The sequence below is a fragment of the Gallus gallus genome, chromosome 1 (assembly GCF_016699485.2).
Source record: "Gallus gallus isolate bGalGal1 chromosome 1, bGalGal1.mat.broiler.GRCg7b, whole genome shotgun sequence".
Classification (NCBI taxonomy): Eukaryota; Metazoa; Chordata; class Aves; order Galliformes; family Phasianidae; genus Gallus; species Gallus gallus.
Genome location: NC_052532.1, coordinates 44814602 through 44833365, shown reverse-complemented (window position 1 = coordinate 44833365; position 18764 = coordinate 44814602). Strand labels below are relative to the sequence as shown.

At 39.9% G+C, this 18764-nt stretch overlaps 1 long non-coding RNA gene across 23 annotated transcripts in view; it reads left to right on the top strand.

Moving 5' to 3' along the window:
• LOC101750670 overlaps window positions 1–18764 on the top strand; it is a 102486-nt gene that overhangs the window by 23678 nt on the left and 60044 nt on the right. For 22 of the 23 annotated variants that reach the window (XR_005862289.2, XR_005862285.2, XR_005862293.2 and 19 more), the window contains one exon: window positions 6112–6303. This is a non-coding gene — a long non-coding RNA (uncharacterized LOC101750670). Of the gene's footprint in view, window positions 1–5278; window positions 5423–6111; window positions 6304–18764 lie in introns of all 23 variants that reach the window. The other variant, XR_005862265.2, reaches the window with a different exon arrangement.

Genomic DNA, 18764 nt, shown 5'->3' with positions numbered 1-18764 from the left:
CATATAAAAGCAAATGTGACATTAAAATGCGTGTGTTAATTTGCAAGGTTTAAGTAAAACTTTTTATAGTTCAAACAGTATCAAATTTTGAGGAGGAGCAACAGCTAACAGTGTTGCTTAGTTGTCATTTCAAACTATTTAAAGTACGTTTCTGAAACAAAATGATTTCCATGCTTGCTGCACAGACTGACTTTGATCCATGGATGGCACACGCAACCACCTGCACTGTGCAGAACTGTCTCTATGCGCTATGATGATTTCAGCTCAATAGGTCTCCTCTAAATATGTGGCACTCCCACTGATGCCATTGGCAGTTCTGTATGTGGGGAACAAGGTTGGACTGGCTGAGCAGTGAGCTATGTGGGAGACCTACTGCAGTTTTCTTTGATTCTGAGCTGGCCATTTAGCTATGGAACCTTCACTGGCTTGTGTCAAACTGGGTTACGCCCTGAGTTCAGCAGAGTGGGAAGCCTCTGTGTTTGTGCCTGTGCTGTGCCTGAGTGGGCTGGGCTACTGGGAAACATGAAGCTGCTTTGACCCCTCACCCACTTCCATGAAGGTGCTAGATAGCTCTTTGCTAAGCCTGTGTGCATCTCTTACGCTGCCTAAAAACTCAGTCATCTGCTTTTGCAGAGGGTGTTATCTGAACTTACTTGAGAAGTGTTTAGCAGCTGTATTGCAAGAAGAGTAGACGGGTTAAATGTTGACGGCCAGCATGATCCACCATGCCCATATGGTCTGTACATGTGTACACTTGGACTTTTCTTAAATGGCATGTAGATGTGAGTTTTCTTAATCCAGTTTTTCCTGTGTCTACCTCATATACATATCTGAATTTGAAAGTTAAACTAAAGCACAGTTTTGAGGTCAAAATATTCAGTGGGCATAATGTTTATACTGCTATTCCCCATCTTCAAAAATGGATGAAATAGGACATTGCTGTTATTTCACTCTTAATGTCAGTACCACTGCATATTAAAATGAAAGACTGAAGTACTTGATTATTACAGGGGTCATAAACGCAATACATGATTGTGTTGTAGTTTTGCTTCTTGTTTCTATAGCAACATTCAGCCAAGAATCTCAGGGGTCTTTATAAGAATCCATGAATTAAACCTATTGAGGTAAGAGATGCTGATCATCCTTGTATACAAGTAAGGAAATGCAGAGATTAAACTACTTTATCAAGGTCACAACAAATCTGTATCCAAGCCAGAAATAAATGCTGACTCTGTCATCTGTGGCTTAGCCACCAGGCTGGTGTTCTGTGTTGGAAAAGCTGCACAGAACTGAGAGGAAAACCTTGTACAAAGTCTGACTACTTCATTCAGAATGTACATTCCAGCTCAAATTGCCTCACTGAAGTGACCTTAAGTTTTTATCTCTTTGTCCATCTAAACTTTGCCCTTGTGGAAACATTACTATCTTCAGTTAAAGCAGGAATAATGTGATTTTTTTGATAAGAGTTTTTTGTGAATTTCTGACAAAGCAAAACTGAAGCTGGTTGTTAAAAAAAAAAAAAAAAGTATGACCACCTTTGCATGTATGATGGCTGATCCTTCAATGTCAGTTGAATAAACAGATCCCATACGTTCCTGGTTCATTTCAGTGACTGCATAAACCAAAGAAAACATATGTATTTATGGGAAGAACAACTAGGAATTTTCTCTGAAGTTGCCACAAAGATAATTCATTGTGTGATGAGTGTTGTTACTATTTTATTTAGACAACTAGAGGAAAACCTATAGATTCTAATTTTTTTGGTATCCAGTCTCTGTTTTTGCTTCTGTGCTTCATGTTTGTAAGCACTGGAATATTGTGAATGGAATATTAGAGTAGAAAAGGCACAACTTTTCAACTCTGTCATCCCACTGGGTGCTCTTTCTAGAGTGAATGAATAGAAAACATGCTCTGTTAGGCCAAATACTCTCTAATGGAAAGTTTTCTAGTCTGAGTTAGATAGTATAAAATGGAGGTGACTGGAGTTATGATGTTAGTGTTTAGTATTACTTCCCAAACTATTTGTTAAACTTCTTACTAGCCTTAATGTGAAAATTTTTAAGCAGCCAGACTTGCTTGAGAGTTTTGATATAGCCAAACCACTCAGTTTTAGCATGCTCAGCGTGCATTACAAAGGATCATTTGGCAGTACACTATCTCTGTTAGGTGGGTACTGTGCCATACTTAGCAGTTAATTTAGTTTAGCAGTGGATCCGGGCATATTTATACTTCACAGCTCAAATAAAAAGTAATGAAAGAAATGTAGTAATAGAACTTAGATGAAGCTTTGACTTGCTGCTTGCCAATCTCAGGTCATTACTTTTGTCCTTTAAAAAAGAAAAAATGGATCTTTACAGTTGGGACAATGAAAGTTTAAATGGGAGTACCTCAAATAAATGACATTACTGTTTTGGTATTAAAACAATATAGTGATCTTTAAATGCATTGGATTTTCTTTTAAAGAGAAGTTTCTAAGTCTAGTGGAGAAAGAGGTTTCACAGAATGTACAGCTGGGGTCCTGGTAGCTGGTCTTTGAGGCATTCTCCTAAATGTCATCTGAGTAGCCACCGAAACTCAGCTGGCAGAAGCTTCCCTTTCCAAGCTAAAGTAGTCATAGAAGATCCTAGTCAAGATAAGCGTTTCCATTATTTTTCTGCAGTCTTGATGACCAACCTAATCACAGTAGTTAACTTAGATCATATTTCATAATAGCAAGGTATCACAACATAATGTTCTGTCAGGCTCCTTTCTCGGGTGAGAAGTGATCAAATGTGAGGAAGTGGTCTCAAGCTGTGCCAGGGGATGTTTAGACTGGACATTGTGAAGAACTTCACAGAAAGGGCGGTCAAGCATTGGAATGAGCTTCCAGGGATGTGGTAGAATCTCCATCTTTGGAAGCATTTAAGAGAGATGGTTTAGCAATGAGATGGTTGGACTTGATGATCCTGAAGGTGTTTTCCAACCTTAGTAATTCTATGATTCTGTGATAGTTGAAAGTGTTTTTCTGAAATGTATCCCTGAAGCCAAATATCTCTCAAGCAAGTAAAGGGGCTGGCTCATTGCTAAACCGAGTCCTTTCTTGCCGCTCAGATTTGCCTTTTTCTGGGATGATTTATGAAATATAGTCTGAATTATCACAGCTTCTTTAGTGCAAAACTTTTATACTATATCTGTAGAGAGTAGTTGTGAAACTTCAGTGATAATCAGGAACGCAAGCTTACCTCAATGTTATGTAGAGACTAAACCTTGAAAGTAAAAAGACAAACTTGAGAACTGTGATTTTGGAATATATCGCAATCTTAGCTGCTGATCAACTGTAATGTTATTTTTTTCTGTTCTGGTAGAGCAGAGTGTGCAGTGGATTAATATAAATTTACTACAAGATAAATGCACCAGATTCTTATCTTCCTTAGGCTGGCAACACCTCCACACTTAGTCTTCATTTAAATGAACATGGTAGACTTGCCTGAAGCAAAATACCGCTCAGGCTACATGTGGCCTTTAGAGAGAAACAAGCTGAAGAAATTCTACACTCAGGCTGTCATTCACTCAGTTGTTGACACAACTGTTTGGGGATTGTGAACTGAGTCAGGGAACCAGATAAGGTTAAAAATAATGCAAACAAAAAAGCAGGCAGGAGGAGGCACCACTTTACTTCTGGGGGAGGGGGAAGTCTTGCACTTCTTCCCTAATCTGAGCTGTGCTTTGCTCATTCACTGGACAATGGCTTCAGTTTTTGTCAGACACTTCTGATAGCTGATATATTCCCCCTACACAGTACAGCAGAAAACTATCTAACCCTCTCTCTCCCCCCTGCCATTTTGACACAGTAAAACAGCTCAAGGGAGGGTTGGTGAGTAGCAGAGCTAGTAGGAGATAAACAACAGATGCATGACCTCCTACTTGTAGCTTCGGGGACCTACTAGTTTAGCTTAGTGCACCTCTGGGAACCCTATGCAAATAGTTGTGTCACTGAATGTAGGGTGGGAGAGAGCTTCAGTGCTGAGCAAAACAAGTGACTGTCAGAAGGGGTAGAGAAAAATTCCACTGGCAAAATTCACTGTGTCGTGAAACTGAGATGTTACAGTGAGACAGAAAAACAACCTTTTTCTTTATGTATCAGCATATAAATCAGGCGATAAGGGTTTGGAGAAGACTTTACAGAAATCTGATGGGCCATATTTGGAACTAGTTGGAGGACTTGAATCTGGTAGTCAAGGACAATCTAATGAAGCTCACTGCCACCTCTGACATTATCGCAGCCCATCTATGATCAGTATTTCTACTGGTGATTTAATTAAGAAGCAGAAGACTCGATGTGTCTGAAGGAGACATTCTGCTTGTTTTGTGGATAGAACACTCTCTTCCTGGTGGTGCTAAAGGCTGAGCTCAAGTGAAGGCGTTATTGTTAACAAGATCAGTGTGCAAGGTGCAGTTTGAAACCAAGGCAGTTTACTAAAATGGTATGGTTTTGTGGGAATTTCAGTCTTTCATCTTACATCAGGTCCAATCAGCCACTGATATTCATGGTGAGGTCTATACCAGTTTGCCTATGTGGGCTTGAAACTGTACTCTGGTCATACTGATTGCTCAAGTTCTTTACTCCTTACTTGGTTAAAAGCATTGGTCATCTTGCTCCTAATTGCCCTTCTGTAGCCCAGCAGATAATGCTGCTCCATGGTGGTTGATCAGGTTCTCTGTTCTTTTGAACTGGTAGGATTCTGTTATAGTGCACAACTTTAATTAAATATAGGGGGACAAAAAAGTGCTGTGCTGATGAGATCTTAATAGTTTTCCAAGTAAAACAAACTTGAGATGACACATCCTTGGGAAGATCCCAAGTGAAAACTGTCCTGGAAGGACATATCCAGTGAACAAAATTACCCAGGGCAAGGCTTGTCAGTTACTGCCAACTGAGAAGAGGTGGCTTTGAAAAACATAAATTGAACTCTGCTGTAGGAAGGAAATGATGCCAGTGCATTCTGTGAGAGACTGAGCACATGATGAGGTCGAGGACACCCTCAAAGATGTGCTCCTCGGTGAGGCTACAATGGGTCACTGAGGACAGATGAATTTAAAAAGTCATAATTAATTCTTGGTGTCTGTGACATGTCCCGCAGCAATGGAACATTCAAATACATTGCAGTGCTATCATTGTTAATTATAGGTGCCTTCCATCATTAACATCTGATAGATCACTGAACCCACATCTCCTGGCAATTTCAAGGTATCTTGTTTACCTCAGTATTTTCCATCTAGTCTAATTTAAAACTTCCAGTTAACACAACAGCTGGGACCAGCAGCATGCTAATTACTGAACGTCCTGTAGTGTCAGAGGAAAGAAACCAATACTTCTTGAGAGGATTTGAAATTTCAGCGAGCTGAGTATGGATGAGTGCAGCCTCCCCGTTTTCTGCCTCAGGTATACCAATCTTGTGCTCTTGTGTGATGATTTAAATGCAGTTCTATAGCACAGCTGAAGAGGTAGCCCAGATTAAGTCTTTCTCACAGAGCAAGTGAAAATGCAGCCTCAAATTGGAAGTTATATAATTTCTAAATTCACTGTAGTTGATTAGGCACCGAAGGGACTTTTCTACTAAACAATGCTTTTTTATTAGCTCTACCAAGAAGCAAAAGGAGGCCTTAAGTAATACATGAGCTGCCCTTTTGCAAATAGCACCACTATACCCAAACCCCTCAATGCTGTAGATGTACCACAAAACAATCCAAAGCCCTTGGCAACGGAGCTGGGAGGTCTTTCCATAAACTTCTTTTCTTTTTCTTTCTTTTTCTTTTTTTTTTTTTTCCTCCAAAGAGGATGACAAACAGCTTTAAATTTATGGATGCTCTCGTGCTGTTGCATGCTACAGTTCCACTGGCTGCAATGTTTTTGCTACCTTTTTGTTTAACTGAAGAAGCATGTGAAGCTTGGTTAGTAAAATTTTGCTTATAATTCCACTAAATAGTATATCACTTCATTACAAGTACTCATTTTGGAATAGATACAAACAATGCATATGTGGTATTGTTTCCTTACTATACTGAGATGTTACGACTGTCTGCAAAAATCGATAACCACTAGCTGTTAAACTTTCTCCCTTTCTCTTTCAGATGTTATGTAAAAGAAAATGATGATTTGTTATATAAGGCATATTATGGGGAGCGTTCAGCCATACTGTGAGGCTCCTTCTCCTTCCATTCCCAATGCACATTTTGGCCGTTATACCGAATTGGCATATAACCAGTTCACTGGAATTAGATCACATTTACTGTGGTATTTGGGAAGACTGCCAGTTTGTGGAGGTAAGTATATTATTCTAAGTTTTTCTATGTGCAGTAATTTGTAAGTTGTGAATGTGATGTTCCTCTTGGTGTCTAGAAAGTTGTCATTGGTTGGGCAGCATTCCAGAAAAGGTCTGATGGGAGGAGGGTGCCATCTGAGTTTGTCACAGAACTCATCAAGATGGTTCCCATTTTAAGACTGGGTGGAGATGCTACTTTTGTATCTTAGGAATGACATATGTATAGTGGTATCTGTAAAGTTCCTTCTTCAAGATGACTTCTGAAGAGAGTAGATACCTTGTTGTCCTGAGATGTGTCTGTAGGTTGAAGATTTTTATTTAAGATGCACATGCTTAGGCTGATGATTAAATTACTGGTGTCTATTAAACATTTGAGTTAAAAGTTATTTTTTATTTTTTTATGTTTTTATTTTTCTGAGGGTTAAGGGAGGCTGTGATGATATTGTGTATGAGATGCTGGCATATAGGCTGCTATCATTATGTCAGGGAGTTGGAAAGACGAGACAGCAGGAATATAAGTTTATCTACCTGTAAGAATTATAAGTATTTAAAATGTGAACGCTAACTTGAAAGCTATGTTCTGAAGATAGGTGTGTAAAAAACATTAAATTCTTAAATAGTAATATATTGCATCTACTTTTGCTGTTTGTTTGCTCTGGTGAAGGGGTTGGAGGTTCATAGAAAGGAAGTTAAACTACAGAAGTACTTGGAATGTATGTTCTGTTAACATTTTGCGAGGGCTTTATTCTGCGTTGACCAAAGTACGAGTTCATGTTGATAATACACCGTTATTTTTCCAGCTGCTTCCTACATGTTAACAAAGATACTTCTTTTACCGACATATCCCTTGGATTATTATATGCCTTAACCCAAACGTAAGATCTAATTTACTTGAAAATGTACAGATCTTGGAGATACTTAAATATGAAACCTCTTCAATTATTTAGCGGTCAAGCTGTCCATTTGCCTATTGGAAAGTCAACAATAGCCACCACAGGACTGTATTAAAATAATCAAAATCTCCTCTTTAGACATACTGGGTCTCATAAACAACCGGATAATGTATCTTGACAAATGTCAGTAGTGCTTATTTTTAACATGATTCTTAGATACTGAAAACACTGAGTATATTGTCTGTTGTGCATAAACATTTTTGCAATTAGTATTACAAGCCAAGGACAAGCAATGATCTTAACAAGGACTACTCAATTATTTCCACAGCATTCCATGAAAACTTATCTGAATTAGCCTAGCATGCTAAAACAGTGTATTTTTCGTGTTACAAGAGATTCCCTGTGTATTTGAAAGATCAGTTGATAAGGATTTGGCAACCTGAGCTGGCACCCACATGTTGGCACACCGGTGAGCCAGCAGCAGCCTGGAACCTCTCTGAAGACGCTTGAGGTTTGTCTCTTGAAAATCTGCACTGAAGTTACTGTCCTTGTGCATACGTAAGAGTAACAGTGATCTTAGCATTAGTCTCAGTCACTTTCAGTCTATAGGCCCGTCTCTGCCCAGGAGTTCTGTGCTTGTGAGGAGTCAGAAACACGAGACCAGGCACAAGCAGGCCCACTGAAGTGTGGTGATCGCAGACCTCCTGTTTGTACCAGCTAGCACAGGCTAACTGACTAATTTTAGCAGGTCGTGAATCACATTATTTTACTAAAGGCTAAGACTTTATTGGTTTTGTTGGCTTAGCTGATAAACTCTTGAATGTTTTGTTTGAGACTTTATTAATCCAGCTATGCTAGATTGCTCATCACAAGATCACTCTGAAAGATAATCTCCCCAAGCCCTGAACTGTAAGGCACCAAGTAACTTTTGTCTCAACCCAGCATCACCAACTCATCATTGGAAACAATCATCCCACAAAACACACGTGTCACTAGGGGAACCAAATTGTGTCAGAACAATAAATTCAGAACTCGTGCATACATTTCTACAACCACCACAGTATAGGCTCCCTTCTTTGAACAGTGGTATCTCTTGTCTTTTGTCTCTCCCCACGCTGTCCTATCCTCATTCCTTTGGCTATATTCCCCAGCTAATCAGCTTGTTCCTATTAGTCTTTGCTGTGATATTACCAAATAGATTGACTTATCTGGGAGAAATTCAAAGATTTTTGCCAAAGAGCAGTTGCATTAAGTCTGCGACTTCTGTTTGGATCTGTAGAAAGCTTTGTCTGCTTCTCTTGAGAGCAGCACTTACCCTAATGAAAGATCTCATCTCACCCCACAACATTTCCTTCCCAGCAGAGATGACATCTTCCTTACTTTCCTTGATTTGGATTAAGTAAAATAAGAAATATAGTTACAGATACTCAGTTTTCATGACAACCCCACAACAGCCATGTTGATACCACTGAGGGGATGGCAACTGCAGTGCAGGATAACAGTTGGCAGCTGAGAGAAAGGATGAGGACTTCCTAAGGCAACTGCTCCCTTTCATCCAGTTATACCTCTCAGTAGTATCTCGGCAGATACATTGGCACCTAACTCCTTTAAATACACAAGCTTTAATTTTATAGTCAGGGCATGTCTGCAAAAGTCAGCGTTGAAATTGCTTTGTATTGTCATCTATTCAAGAACATTTCCACAAAATAGAAAAACAAACAAACAAAAACAAGGGAGGTTGGCATAATTTTTTTTCACTTTATAAGTTAAGCATGCTAAGTTAAGGTTTTTGGAAGGAATTGTCTACTTTTTAATGGTTTTAACAGAAAGTCTGCCAATCTAGAGATGAAATGAAATACTTTTTTTTTTGGGGGGGTGGGGTGGGTGAACCTAACAGGAATTTTTTTTTTATTTAGTGGTTTTTTTTTTTTTTTTAAGTAACTCAAAATCAGCAACTTCTCCAATTCTATAAACACAAGGGATACAAATATGGGAATACTGAAGAAATGCAGTTCCATAGTTTCATAAGATGAGCAAATGGTTTGGTCTTCCCGTCTGGTATATTCTAATCTCCTTCATGCTGCTCTTTTTTTGTTTGTTTTTGATAGTATGAACATGAGTTCGTGCTAATACATTCTTTTCAAATATATTTCACACCATTGTGTCTGACATCCTTTTGATTATGGCCTTCTGTGCAATCTCTGTGGGCAAGAATGGGAAGGACCATCTGGAGAGTATTCTCATTCCTATCATGTGCTTGGGAGAACGAAAATAGAGGCAGGCTGTGACTTCCTTTGCATCATGTGTGTAAAAACTCAGAATCGAACCTTCTTACCCCTACTATTTGCCTACAGCTTTACATCAAGAAAGATCAGAAAAGTTTTTGATGGCTAAAGAATCGGCAAAGTGGTGTTTATACAGAACAGAATGAGTTTTGAAGAAGGGTGGAAAATATTTTTGCTCATAGCATTTAAAATTCTGGTTTGTAACATTTGTATTTGATTAACTTCACCCTCAATTATAGCTCTGGTGAAGCTTGCAATCCATAGTTCTGAGGCTACAAAGAAGAATTTCAGCAAAAATATGGAATGTCAGAGTTGACGTTCTGGAACGATGCAGGAGAAAGGATAAACAAACAAAACCAGCCCCCACATTCTGTGAAGGAACGTTCTGTATTGTTATCAAGGGGAATGTCATGAAATGGCATGGAAGAGCAAGCAGTATGAATTTCTGAATACTGTGTTTTTTGTTTTTAATGTTGGATAATGTGTGTGCATGAATAAAAAAGTGAAGAGGATGAAGGAAAATTAAATGTCATGTTCTAAGAAGAGAGTTAATCAGTAAAGCATCTATATGTGATGCAATCTAACCTAAAGGCTGTTGGTGCTCTGTTAAGCTGAACACAGTCTCCCAGGTCTCTCTATGCACAGTGAACTCTACAATCAATGCATTCTTCCAAAATGTGATTAAATATTACCAAGAGGCTGCTCTGCACTGCCCCCAGAAGAGTTCTCCTTTGCATCAACCACATATTATTGTTGCCAGATAGTTCAAAGAATATATCTGCTTTTATGCTTTCAAAGAATGATAATTCTGCTGAAGCTTTTGGAGAGAACTAAGGCCGCTACGGAAGGAGATCCAGATGTTGCTTTTATTAAAATCTCAGCTTGCCTGTACATGATATCAAGACTTTATATTGGACTACAAAAAAATTACAGGATGGATTCTCAAAAGCATTTAAAAAATTTAGGCACTTAAATCCTGCTTCCAAAATTGAGTTGAAAGTGGGATTTATACAATGAATTGGTGATATCCAGAAGTGTGGTATGTCTGAATTCAAGGCAGAGAAACGAGTACTTCTTAGGATGTTTTGTTTCATCCTAAAGGTGATGTGAAAAATATGTCAGGTTTGTCTTCCTGTCCATGGAGTGTGGTGGGAATTTTAGCTAACTATCTCAGGTGCTTTCTTCAGGAACCTAATCCAGCAGGATGATTTGTACATGTGGTCATGCAGGGCTTTGTTTAGGTCTTAGTTTTGCCTATGAGAATTAATTGTCTCTTGGCACCTCTTAAAGCTTCAATTTGTCTAGAAGGAAACATTATGCAAAAGACATAGACAATTTGTAAGTAATATGGCCTGTAGCTGTAGACCTAATTCTTGCAGGAAGTGTAAAGGACTGGGGTTTTCAGTCACTTTCAGAATGCTTACTTCCAGTGCTGTTGGAAAAGACGCTGCTTCAAATAATAAAACAGCACTTCAGTTTTGTGAAATAAAAGTCTTCATTACAATGACAGTTGAGATTTTGTACGTGTTTCTGGGACGTCTCTTCACGTCTGCTGCTGAATCTTTAAGAGAAAAAAAAAGGTCAAGAAGGGAAGAATTCAATTCTGCCTGCAGGAGTCACATCTCAATTTTTTTTCCATCAGATGGAAAAGGTCAGAGGACCACAAGTGTGCATTTTTTTTTGCCAATGGAGACAAGAGGTCCATGAGAATTTCTGAAAATAGAAATTGTAATGCAAATCTTAATGTAAATCAAAAAAAAAAAAAAAAAAGATCCTGATCTTCTTTATCTTGCAGATGAAACCACAAATTTACAATCCTTTATACGCTGTTGAAAGTGGGTTTAAGACAACCTGTTGTCTGCCTATGATTTGAACAGCTGTTTGTAGGAAAGTTTTCCACATAGGTCACCACAGGAAAAAAAGTGAGGTGTTGACAGCCTGATAGATGAGTTTGGCTGGCATCGCACCCATCTGGTCGCACGGCTAACACTTTCATGTACAGTAAATAATGCGCCTGTTCAGACTGCCTGCAATATAGTAGCACATCTTCTTAAGTTATAAACTAAAACCAAAAGATTACCTGAGATCTGGAAGAGCCCACCATTATTCCCCCAAATCTCTACTGAGAGGAAATATAGTGAAAGTTCAAATCAAATTTATGAAAAGCTCTTCATGTGAAGCGTTGCAGCTGTTAAAGCATGGAAAGAATCATGCTGCTCTACGCGCAGAACTGAGATAAGCAGATGTCCCATTGTTATGCAGAATTACCCCGTAATATGTAAGACACGTTTTTCTAAATTGTCACCCAGATGTGGTCACACAGTCTAATTATTGTTTCAATTAGTTGACGTTAACTGGTATCTAAAATGCCAAGAAATCTCATCCCTTTGCTTTATGCATGAAAATTAGCATTGCTGAATTATAAATAAAAAAATCTTCAAGCTGTACTTCGTATGAAGAAGGATGTTTTTTCCCCCCTAGTTCCTATCTCCCAAGTGACATAGACCTATCTGCTTCTGCTAAACCTTTCCTTGATAGCTCCTTTGAAAAGAGAAATGGGTTACCACCCCAGTCCAGCTGATGCTTCGTCTGCTGACCAATCTCAGTTCATTAGTGTATGGAGCTGAAGATATGTGCTTTAAGCCATGCTGCTAGGTTGCTCAGTGGCCACATGCAAGTCATTTAACTTCCAGTGGGCACCCATGCACACTGTGGTAGGTGCTGCCAGCTTGCTCGTTTAACCTTAGGCTGGAAGGGAATTTGGAAAAGCTTTACTCTGATCTTTCCTGCCAATGACTTATGGAATAAACATAACTGAGCTCGTTAACTTCTCCATTCTCTTGTTGCCATATTTGTAAACTGGCTGCTATATTTAGCATTGACTCGCCATTACAAACTACTGTGGGGTGTCTGCAAGGTGGATATGCTACTGCAGGGTGCTTTCTCACTGTGGGCTGAGCAACTCAAGCATGACTGACATCATTCTGGCAGATATAAAAGCAGTACAAGAGCTTCTTCCCCTCCTGTCCCTTTTTCCTATAGGATAGGAGTCTTTGTTATCCTAAATATTTTAAAGTGATGTATTATTTATCTGTTTTTATACTTGAAATATATGCAGCAAGCCTCTGGGAGTCATGTTTCTTTTGATATCTGTGTTTTGAATAAGAAATTGACAGGAATGATAGAAACTTCCATAATAGAAGTTTTGTCGTTTTAATTACGCATCTCTGGTAAGCCTTCTTCTATTCTTCTTCTTCTTTGCTTAACTTATTCCTTCTAGGGTTTTTTTTTCTGGGAGTCTCTTCTGAACACTTGCTCTGTGGATCCTGCAATGTTTTTCTACTTCTTTGGGCTATTAGAAAGTCCTTACTGTGCTGTCAGTCTCTCCACTACCTTCCTGGCTACATTAGCTACTTAGCTAGTTAAATTAGGGGTGTTATGGTAGGGGATGCAGTAAGGAGAGCATATTTCCCTTCAGGAGTTTCTGTACAATCATTAAAGTTTTATTTTGGTCACTGCTGCAGGAAAGGGAGCAGAAGAGATGTTAACATCGTATTTGGAAAAATGCATGGTTTCGGTGCCCTACTTATGCACACACAAAATTTACAAATATAGCAGAAGTCCAAAGTTTCTGCACAAACAGATAGGAAATACTGTCATGAAAATGAGGATGTAGAAAGTGTGTCATAAAGTATGGATCTTTAATTACAAACACTTCTTTCTGCAGTGTGCTATGGCTCAATGAATGGGCCAGACGCAAAACCCTGGCTTTGCTTTAGCTTACGGTGATTAGCAGCTAGAATTGTTTAAATATGACTAAGTCATTCTTGAGTCATCTCTGCCCCACCGGATTTTTTTCTGGCCTGACAAACTGCTCAAATGAAGCTGATGCTGTTTGCTGCCTACAGACAAAGCCCAAGGTTCAACCCAAGGTTGCTAAGTCTTGCATACAGTGAAACTAAATGTAAGCTTGAGTCAACAGGAATGTGATGGGCTTCAAGCAAATGAGGCATGTTGCTGCACTTGCCTTATTAATGCATGTCCATCTAAACTTCATCAGTACCTACAGAAGCCTGTCAAATGTGAATTGAGTGGCTCATCAGGGCAGTGGGTGTTTCCACTGCCTCCTAATTTGCAATAAACTACAATTGCAGGCCTCTCACCTGCCTACCTTCTTGACACAAATGCGTATAGCTTTTATTCCCGGTGTTGTGGTTTTACATAGTCTTCAGAGCTATCTTCCTTGGTGACTCTGACTGTGGATAACAGGTTTAATCTTCCCAGCTGTACTGAAAGACCAGTTCAGCAAGGATGCTGGTCAGGACTTCTTGTTGGTGAATGTTTCTGGAGAGGGGGTATGATCTAAGGTCACACAGGTAAAGCTGTATGGGCTGACAGATGGCAACCTTAGTAACAGAGCAGACATGCAGAGCCAAAATGCAGTGGATACTGTCTTAATTTTTTATTGAAACTTTTGTTTTTTAAATCAAATCTTCCTTTTATCAAGGGAAGGAAATGCGATATAGGAAAGAGTACTCTCTTTGAACGTCTACGTAGTGATATGCATTAGACATATAGGATGTTCAGGGAGTAGGAGACACCTTAAAGACTGCTGTCTGCCAAAGATCTGCAGTACGAGTGTAACTTACGTTGAATCTACTTTTGAATTAATTTGCTAATGAAAAAGCTACAGTGAAAGTGTCGGTGTGCTATAAACCAGGAGTATAGGAGCATAATATAAACCTGATGTAGAGCTAAAGATACGGGTGAAGTTCCGTGAATACATGTCCTGTAATAGAGGTCAGCTATTTTATGCATACTGAGTAATACTAACCAATCCTAAAACATGAGGAAACATCCAATTTAGACAATTTATCCCCTAAGATGTCGTCACTTGTCAGGTCAGATCCTTTTGATAAAGTTACAAGAACAGATCTATTTTTACCCAGCTCTGTTCAGATATCATTCACTAGGTCTGCTAGTACTTTGGTCCAAAGCCTGAATGAACAGGTGTAAGAACATTAGCTCACCAAATATGAACTCATATATTTTATATATTATACATGCTCACACTTTTATTTATAAAATGAATTCACTGTCGTTGGCATTTTACTTCCACAGTTTCTATTTTGTCTGTTGAAATCTGAAATAAAAGTAGCTTTTGCCTACCAAAACTACACAGAGATTAAAGAAAGCTCTTATATTCTCTGTAATGTACCTTTTCAAGAGAAAGTAGAGCAAAAGCTGAATTAATTTTTGTGTTTTTAAGGACACTGTGGGGTTTTATGTGCTTGTTTACTTTTCAACAAAGTTTGTGGAGATAAATGCTTAAAACTTTATTGCTGTGCAGTCTATAAAGATCTTTGCACTTCATTTATAGTCTTTGTTTAATGAAAGTCTGTGAATACTTTGAGTTTCACTTACAAGTCTGTATGCATATCTTGTTTTTCCCTCACAGTCTGGGGTTCCTAGGGCCAATTAGCTGAAGGCTCCTGGTAAGATGCAAATAAATTACACGCAGACAAAACCAAAAAGGAAATGTCATATTGGAAATGTATGTAATTTGGAATGTCTTGTATTTAAGTATGGAAACCATATAACTTTCAGGCATACTAGTTTCAAATACCTGTCTCTCTTTTTTTTTTTTTTTTCAAGGATTTGATTGCATAGTGGTAGTACAGCTTTGGAAGAAGTAATAACCCTGTTGTTATCTAGTTTTCTCGAGGCAGTGCAACATTTGTGGTCTAAAACTTGGTACACATGCTCTGCTGTGTGTTTGGAGGTGGCTTTTAGGTACTGAGTAGGTAAAAGTGGAAATGTTAGCAAACATTTTTAGCAAACCGTGTTCTTCAAGCTAATCATCCCCTTTATTTAATCAGGGCCAATATTTTTTTGTTGAAGCAAAGTTAAAGTTAATGGAGGCAATGGATATTTACTCAAGCCAATACTCCAAATGAAAGCACTATACCTGTATGTAATTAAGATGCCAGGGGAGGTGGATAGCACTGTGTATTAAGGCTTCACAGTATTTTTTTCCATGATATTCCTGTAACATGATGAGACTTTAGTACCTTCTCTTTATTTGCTGTAATAATTTAGGACTGGAGTTGATATTTCAAAGTACCCTGTGTTTAGTATTGCAGATACTCAAAGTAAAGCATCCACATAAATCAACTGGAAGATGCCACTTCAGCTCTGCTACAAATTAGATCCAACAACCTCAACCACAGCGTTGGGATATGTGAAGCATATAGGTCAGAACAACTTTTTATCATAACGAGTAAACTTACAGCCAAAGCTGCTTCAAAAAAGCAGTTGCAAATACAGAATCAGCTGTTACCATGCACTGATGACCCTGCAGTATGCACTGGATGGAATTTGATCATTTATCTAGAAGGTGCTTCCTCCGCAGTTGTTTTCCAGTCACTGAACTTTTGGGCGTGGATTTACCCTATCAGTGTGTTTTTATAGCAGATGCCACACTGCATTTGTAAATGATGAACACCTGTATCCTTAGCAGGGCTGGGTGCTGCTTCCCAGCCCTTCCCATCCTGATCTGTGATCCTTGCTGTTCTTGCTGGTTTGTGTGGGTTAAGAAAGACCTCTCCCCTGAAAAAGACCATTAATAAAGATCACATTTGAGATAAGCAAGTAAACAAATAAATCCGTATGTAGTGGAGGACAATGGTATTTCTTTCTTTGGCTATTATTTTAGCTATTTGCAGTGGTGCAAAATAGTAGGAAACCTTGAACTGAACCCCCTTAATGTGTAATAAAATGGAGTGGCTCGTTATCTCAGAGATACAGACTGCTCTACTCCGTAACAGAACAGCTGCAGAACAGGAGAAGAGAAAAATGGCATGGCTACAAGAGCAGCAGTGTGCCTGCCATAACCGCATTGCTCTGAGGCAGCAGTGCTGTGCTTCCAGCCAGGGCAGCCACTGAGAGCTGTGTGATAAAGGAAGGCGTGGCCCTTCCCCTGCCATGTCTATGTCATGTTCTCAAAACCTATCCGCCGCACCTCCAGGTACATGTGAAATGAGTCACCTCACTGCAGGCCGCATGTCCTGTTGCACTGCTGATCCCTTGGTCACAGCATGGTGTGTCCTAAGGCCAGAGGCTGCGCATCTGCCCCAGTGTATGCGTGGTGGGAAGGCCTGCTTCAGGCCGGGGGGATGAACAGTGCAAGGCAGTGGAAGAGCTGTGAGGCCCTACAAAGAGAAGCCCTCCCTCTGGAAGGTGCTGCAGTGGGGCTGCGGGCTGGCTGGAGTGCAGGGCCTGCTGCGTTCAGCTCATGAGCTCACCCTTGCACTGCAAAGCTCTGACTCACTGCTAGGATTTCATCCATTAGTGTAATTAAAAAGTAAAAAGAAATGAAGCGAAACTAATGAGCCTCCTTTAATAATCTCAGCACACGTCTCTAGAACAGAAACAGAGGGATCGTTTCATTTTATAATAATTAGACTTTAATTCATTGAAGTTTCAAAAGTAACTAGGTTTTGGAAGCATGAGAAGCTGGGTCTGATCAAATTCCAAATTCCAAGGCGGAGGTCACAGCCTGTTATCAAACACACAAAGTCTCAACGTTTTTTTCTCATGTTAGGAGTGCAAACAGATGTTTTGAGGGAGTAACAAGTATGAGATGTTTTGTAAGCAGGAGCCTGGAAGGGGAATACCTGTGTTTGTGCCTTCTGAGGCAGGAGAGCAGGCCAGGAGCCAGGGTTATCCTGAAGTGGGGACTGTGAGTGGGAAAACCAAAGTATACATGTTACTTCCCTTGATTCTTCCTCTCCTGCTATTCTTTTCTCAGTCCCGTGCTTGGATACGTAAGCAGCCTGATTTTCACTAAACTAATCCTCAAATCTGACTTTGTTGTAATGCAACGGAGTTACAAATATATAAAAACCTGAAAGGCATTTGGGATTTGTGCTGGTGTGCAGGTGCTGGACTCTCCCCATTTTATTATGTTGGGAAGTAATACATAGGGAGCTATGAAAGGCACACTTAGCATAGCTTAGTATGAAACCTCACCAGAAGACAGGTTCAGCCTGGAAACTGAGTATCACCCAGAGTCAGGCATTAGCCAGAAACGAGTGCCTGCCCAGTGTCCCTGGAATGGGATTTCTGAGAGTGGGGGTCGGTTACATGCAGCTGCTCTGTTGTTTTTTTCCCCTCCTGCTCCTGGCTGCATAGCGCCACTTCTTCCCTCGTGTGGGTTCTGGTGCTTAGCTGGCTCTGTGCTGATTCAACTCACCTGAAAGTAGATTAGTTTTCTGCCACTGTGTATGATGAATTGGTTCACTGAGGGGCAGAACAAGGTGGAAAGCTGAGCAGATGCCTGAGAGTGGTGTGAAAAAGAGCTGGGACTCCATCTTGGTTGCCGTGAGATGTTAGATACCCTCAGATTGCCTTGCTTTGGGAATTGCCCTAGAAGTATGGTTCTGTGAGAGCTACCCAAGTTAGTGCAAATCCTTTTAATTCCATTTATATGGGTGAAGAATGGGATGTGAGTTGAACAGGGTTATTTTGCCTGAACTGTGTGCAAAGCACATGCAGCTGAGCAGGCGGGTGGGAATGGGAAACTCAGCCAGGGTTTGGAGAGGTGAGGGCAGGAACCTTTTAACCAGCTCATGGGTTTTGATCAGAGCCCAAACTTTTGTAGACAAAGGTGATGTAATATTCCCAGGAGCTGAAAATTACCTCACTCTAAATACTCCTCTGAGTTTGACTCACAGAGAAAATGACTTTAGGTGAAATATGTTTTGAAAACTTCAGGAGAAAGGTTTATATTTTTTTATTTAAGAGCCATAAATGTAAAACTTACTTCTGGCACTCCGCAAAATCAGTTGACTTCCATAATGTCATAGTGGTGTAGAAGGTTGCCACTGGATAATTGTTCAGAGGAAGTAAGCACAAGGAATAGAGACTAAAGATCACAGACTCCTTTCCTAAAAGGCCCTTTTAATAAGAGTTTGATAGGCATTGCTTTGTGATAGTTTTGAGGTTCTGCTATTGGAAAAGGTGAGGGATCCTCATGTCAGCTGAGCTTGGGGACAGAGGGCTGCCCAGCAGGCTGGCTGCTCAGAGATCACTCTTTGCACAGTGCACGGTGGCAGCTTGCCCTGGCAGGCAGGTCGTGTCCTGTGAGGGAGTTGTTCCCTTAGGCTACAGGATGACAACCCTCAGTGACTAATACTGGCCAAGTGGCAATGAAGTCTGCCATTCATCTGAACTTTCAGCCAAGATGGGGAATGAGAAGTGATTTCTGCCCATTTAAAGTAGCA